At 47.2% G+C, this 6,461-nt stretch overlaps 1 pseudogene; it reads left to right on the forward strand.

The window, feature by feature from the left end:
- Positions 1–1,095: 1,095 nt before the first annotated feature.
- LOC104917471 lies at positions 1,096–5,535 on the forward strand (annotated as a pseudogene).
- Positions 5,536–6,461: the final 926 nt, after the last annotated feature.

Here is a 6,461-nt window from a genome sequence, read left to right on the forward strand (position 1 = left end):
CATGCCCTCTACCTCCAAGCGTGGTACTTGTGCATGTTCTTGCTGTGCCCCATGGACAAGGGCAGCATGCCTCATGCCCCAGCTCCTGCAGCTGACGAGGGCTGTGTGTAGATGTCACACTGTTGTGTGGGGGCTCTAGTTTCTGGAGGGAAGGGATCCCAAAGAGTGGATTTGATGAGTGTGGAAGACTTTGAAAGTTTCAGGAATGGGAGGCTTAGAAAGTAGCGGTATGGGAGGGGAGAGTGAGCAGTTCATGCCTTGGTGAATGGCTGCCTGCCTGCAGCTACCTCACCCAATCTGTTTCTTCCCCTGGAGCACCTCAAGGGTGCTATGATCTAGCTATGTTAACTTCCATGTGTAAAAGATGATGCTTATCTACAGTTCAATAGGCAAGCCATGACTGATCATATGTGAACAAACCAAAGCAAGCATAAGGTTTTCAACAACAGGAAAACTGTCTTTGGTGGTACATGTTTGTTACATTTGGATGTTAACTCTGACAGCACATGACAAGAGACACGAATTTAGCAGTGGGTCAGTCAACCTGAAGCACTGACTGAAATAGTCTCTCTTGTTTGCTGGTGTCCAGAAGGCAGAAATCTGCAGCCGAATGGCTCCAGGTATGCTGCCTCATCAGAGGGACAGAAACATTCATGCCTGATTCCCAATGTTTGGTTTGTTTAGCTACCTATTTTAGGGTGAGAGAAATTCCCTTGGGCAGTAGGGAAGGCCTTAGGTGATGGGCTCAGGTGTACAGCTGTCCAAGTTGTCATAGAATCATATCATAGAATTATAGCGCGGCCTGGGTTGAAGACAACCATCATGATCATCTAGTTTCAACCCCCGTGCTATGTGCAGGGTCACCAGCCACTATACCAGGCTGCCCAGAGCCACAACCAGCCTGGCCTTGAATGCCTCCAGTGATGGGGCATCCACAGCCTCCTTGGGCAATCTGTTCCAGTGTGTCATCATCCTCTGTGTGAAAAGCTTCCTCCTCATATCTAACCTAAACCTCTCCTGTCTCATTTTGAAACCATTCCCCCTTTTCCTATCACTATCCACCCATGTAAATAGCCGTTCCTCTCCTGTTTATATTCTCCTTTCAAGTACTGGAAGGCCACAATGAGGTCTCCCTGGAGCCTTCTCTTTTTCAAGCTGTAAGGGGACTAGTCAGCTGCCTGCATCTGATCAGAGAAAGTGTGTCAGGTTCACTTCTGTTCACAGGGCATGTACTGTTTCCCAGTGACAAAGCCATCCAACTCTTTGGCTTCAGTACTTCAGCTTTTGGGCTCCTTTCCATGATTTTGTAATTTTGTGTAAAGATATTTAGAAGTTCTGCTTACCTGGAAAATTGGATAAGGTTGTTCAGAGAAGCAGCAGGAGTCAAGAGGAGTAAAGGGAATGGTAGAATATCCAACAAATACTGATCTAGTATTATTAGCAAGTCATATTTCTAATGTTGGGCAGTGTGAGTTTATTTTAAATGAGATTTGAAGCAGTCACAGAATCTGCAGCCCACCAGATTTAGATTCACCTCACCTAACTTTGACACCAATGTGCTGGAGGCTATTTTGACATCAGAAAGTAATTTGGAGCAGTAGGAGCTGATCAGTAGATGAAAATCATGAAACCAGTCATTACTGTGGGCTTCGCTGGGAAAAGGGATGTGCTAGCACTTCTCCAGCAGTGGCCTTATTGCCGTGGGTTTTCTCCAGAGAGGGGCATGTGGTCTGCCTCTTAGCTGTGAAGAGCAAGAGGAGCATCTCTAGGCACATGCAGGGATGATTCTGCTCTCCAGTCTCTCTTCAGAGAATATTCCAAGTTGGAAGGGAGAGATCATCAAGCCCAATTTCTCATTCCACACAGGACTATCCTGTTTGACTGCATTAGAAAGTTAGGGCCACTAAGTTCTTAATTAAGGCAATTTGGCATTTAAAGCTGGTGTGAAGCAAAGCTCAACCCAACTGCTTGAAGAGTGCTAGAAAATTGCTCTATTACCCCTAGTCACAGCCTGTCGGACCCATCTTGCCCATCTATGCCCACTGCGCTATCTGCTCTGATTTCTTCAGAGGCGTGCTGTGCAGGCACACCTTCCGCTGTGCCTGCCTGTTCATAGAATTGTAGAATCATTGAATCATAAAACTGCCTGGGTTGAAAAATGCCATAATGATCATCTAGTTTCAACCTTCCTGCTATGTGTGGGATCACCAGCCACTAGACCGGGCTGCCCAGAGCCACATCCAGCCTGGTTCCAATGGTTCAGTATGGTGCCTGGCTGCACCTGCCCTCAGTGCAGGATCCAGGTCAGCAAAAGATAGGTTATCCATAAGCTCTTCTTTGATGTTGCCCTGAAGGAGCAGACTGAACTGGATGCAGAGACCTTACAAAATGAAGTGGACAAGGTGAAGGCTCAGCTCTGTATGAAAGAGAAGGAAAAATGGGAATACCAGGCCATCATGGATAGGCTGTGGGATGCTCTGGATATTTGCAGTGCCACAATAGAGTTGCTCTAGTAGGTGCTGGGAGAGACGGAGAGATGCTGTGTTCCTCCCTCAAAAAACAGGTTAAATTCCTGGAGAAGTAGCAGGAGGATAACAGAAGATGAAAAGAAGAGGCCCGCCACCAGAAAGACAATCTGAGAACCATAAAGCAGATTGAATTGTTGCTTCAGAGATAGTACACTGAAGTGGAGGAGATGTTCAGAGAGATGGGAGTTGGGCAGGCAGCAGTAAAGCAGCTTGCTATCTACTGTGTCTTACTGAGGAAGGAATATGTGAACTTGAAGAAGACTTGGAAGATGTCTGGTGAGATGACAGAGAACCAGAAGGAGTTATTCTCTGTCAACAGTAAGCTGCAGAAAACAGTTTCAGAGTTGGATAAGAGAAAGGAGGAGTTAAAACGCACCCAGAAGGATCTGGAAAATGCGGACGATCCCAAGTTTGAGGAAGATAGACAGCTATAACCAGAGACACTCAGATGACTCATCTTTTGCAATTCCATAGGAATGGGTCTTTCAGCATTCAAAGCTCTGTTATTAAGCCCACAGCAATGAGACTGATCTAGATAATGTTTCTGATGTGGACATCCGTGAAAATCAGCCCTGCAGATCTCCTTTAAGTCTTGCAAAAAAGGCAGAAGCTGGATTAAAAAGCATCTTCCAGTGTTGAATCTGCTAAAGAAAGCTTTAAAGGAAACAGTGGAGAACTGGGAAGATAATCTGAAGGGTGAGACTTTTAACAGATTCCTGCCAGCATTCATCAGGAATTCAGGATCCAAGAATTGTAAGTTGAGTAGCTTGCTTCATTCCCACAAGAATGTGGGCAAGGTGAGGTTGGGAGTGCGATGGCTTGGGAGGCAGAACCAAGTTTGTTGAGCCTACAAACCCTTCAGAGCTTTGTCTCTTAGCTGTGAATAGCAAGAGGAACATTTCTAGGCCAGTATGCATCACTCCCTCTGAACTGTCCTCCACCAGCAGCTGGGCCAGGCTAAATGCTTCGCTGCAGTGAGGTCCCATGCCCACAGAAACAGCGAGACTGTATGTGCTTCCCAAAGCCTATGCAAGCAAAGTACAGGCCCTGCAGCAAGCCAGTAGCAGACCAACCCTCTACCTAGTACATGGGCTGGTTCATCCCTCATTTCAGCCCTCTTCTTTCCTATTTCCTCACAGAATAAACAGGGCGTTCTTATCTGCTGGTCTGCTTGGAGCTCTGCAGTTGTTACTGTTCTTGGGCTCTGCAGGTGGAACTGCGCCTCTGGGACACAGCCGCAAGCTGGAGCTGCAGGAAAGAATCTGGTATCTGTCTGCAGCTGGGGCAGCAGCTGGGAGCACGAGTGGGAAGAGAAGGGACCTGGAGCAGTACTGTAAATAGTACAAATGTCCCTGCATTGTGCGTAGGGCATGGCTGCTCCCAGCAGTGATGCTGCAGCACAGCTGTGCCTGCTGTATGCCACTCATTGTCCCTCTGAGCTCTGGGCACCTGTGCCAAGCCAGGGTGCCTCACTGTGCCTTGGGTAGGGACACGGAGCCTGTATGTGGCACTGGGATCATGGATCGGGGAGGAGGGTATTGGTGAGCCCTATCCCATGTGGACGCAGGGAGGTTCCTGTGCTGATGACCTTTCTTCCTTGCCTATGTGATGTGACTTCTTTGTATGAATTTCTGTTTTATAATGTAACTGTAAGCATTTTTTTGTTGTTCTTTTGTGCATTGGTAAGAATAAATAAATATTCTCTGTTACAAGAAAGACATTGAGACCCTGGAGTATGTCCAGAGAAGGGACAATGAAGCTGGTTGGTGTCTGAAGTATAAGTCTAATTGAGAAAGGCTGTGGAAACTGAGATTGTATAGAGTGGAGAAGAGGAAGCATTATCAGTCTTCCTGAAAGGAGGTTCTAGTGAGGTGGGGGTCACTTTCTTCTGTCAGCTAACAGCAATAGGTTGAGAGTGAATGGCCTTACATTGCATCACGGAACATTCAGGTTGGATGTTAGGAAATACTTCTCAGAATGAGTAGTGATGTGTTGAAATAGGCTGCCCAGGGAGGTGGTGGAATCATAGTCCCCAGAGGTGTACAAGAAGAGTGTGAATGTGGCACTGAAGGACGTGGTCTAGTGCGGTCACAGGCATGGGTTGATGGTTGGACTAGATGATCCTGCTGGTCTTTCCAACCTTAATGATTTTATGAATTTGTGGTTCTGTGTTGTAGCCCTCTGTTCTCAGTAATAGCTGCAATTAAAGATTTGTTGAACATTTACTTCTAGAACCCAAATTCACAAAAAAAAGTGCTCCTTCCACTTCTCAGAAAGGGTAGAGGTCTTATTTTATTTACTTTATACTGCACTCTGGGTTGTTTTTTTTTCTATATTTGGCATTCTTATTTGGCCTGAATATTACCCTATGAACAGATGAATGATTCATTGTTGTGCCCAGAGGAAGATGCTTTTTTTTTTTTCTTTCTCATGAATAACGTTGCAGAAGTTGCCTTTTCTTTTTTTTCTTTTTCCCCTTGGGAATTGCTGCTGCTTAGAAAATCCACCAAATGGAATGCAATTATGTAAGAGATGAACCTACCCTTGTTGCATGCTTGCTGCATCTCACTGGAGGAGTCTCAGCACGATGTGCAATGCAGGTGATTTCCAATTAGAGTGTACCCATATGGAGTACTGTCACTTGAGCTGCCCTCTCATGGGCAGTCTCTGTGTCCTTTGTTGAATGTGTGTGTCAGTGCTGCAGCATCTGGAGTATCACCTAATTTCCTACTACAGAAATGTAGAACATGCTGAGTTGGAAGGGACTCATGAGGATCACAGAATCCAACTTCTGGCTCCAGAGAGAACCACCCCAAAATCAGACCATATGATTGAGAGGATTTCTCAAGCACTTCTTGAACTCCATGATTTCAGTGCCATGACCACTGCCTTGAGGAGCCTGTTCCAGGGCTCAACCACCCTCTGGTGAAAAAGTTTTTCCTGACACCCAACCTCTCTTCCCATGACCTGCAAGAATCACAGAATCACAGAATTGTAGGGGTTGGAAGGGACCTCTAGAGATCATCGAGACCAATCCCCCCTGCCAAAGCAGGTTCCCTACACCAGGTCGCACAGCTAGGCATCCAGGCGAGACTTGAATATCTCCACAGAAGGAGACTCCACAACCCCCCTGGGCAGCCTGTTCCAGTGCTCCGTCACCCTCACCGTGAAGAAGTTCTTACGCACATTCGTGCGAAACTTCCTATGCTGCAGCTTATGTCCGTTTCCCCTCGTCCTGTCTCCACGTACCACTGAAAAGAGACTGGCCTCACCACTATGGCCACCACACCTCAGATATTTATAAACCTGGATCAGGTCCCTTCTCAGTCGTCTTTTCTCAAGGCTAAACAGACCCAGTTCACTTAGCCTTTCTTCACAGGGTAGATGCTCCAGGCCCTTCACCATCTTTGTGGCCCTCCGCTGGACTCTTTCCAAGAGATCCCTGTCTTTTTTGTACTGGGGAGCCCAGAACTGGACACAGTACTCCAGATGAGGCCTTACCAGGGCAGAGTAGAGGGGGAGGATCACCTCCCTTGACCTGCTGGACACGCTCTTCTTAATGCACCCCAGAATGCTATTGGCCTTTTTGGCCACAAGGGCACACTGCTGGCTCATGGCTAACCTGTCATCCACCAGGACGCCCAGGTCCCTCTCTGCAGAGCTCCTCTCCAGCAGCTCATCCCCCAGCCTGTATTGGTGCATGCAATTATTCCTCCCTAGGTGTAAGACCCTACACTTGCTTGTGTTGAACCTCATCTGGTTTCTTACTGCCCAGCTCTCCAGCCTGTCCAGGTCTCGCTGAATGGCAGCACAGCCTTCAGGCGTGTCAGCCAATCCTCCCAACTTCGTATCATCAGCAAACTTGCTGAGGGTTGCCACTGTACCCTCATCAAGGTCATTGATGAAGAAGAATGAAGAATGAAGAAGGATGTG

Source organism: Meleagris gallopavo, chromosome 1 (assembly GCF_000146605.3).
Source record: "Meleagris gallopavo isolate NT-WF06-2002-E0010 breed Aviagen turkey brand Nicholas breeding stock chromosome 1, Turkey_5.1, whole genome shotgun sequence".
Classification (NCBI taxonomy): Eukaryota; Metazoa; Chordata; class Aves; order Galliformes; family Phasianidae; genus Meleagris; species Meleagris gallopavo.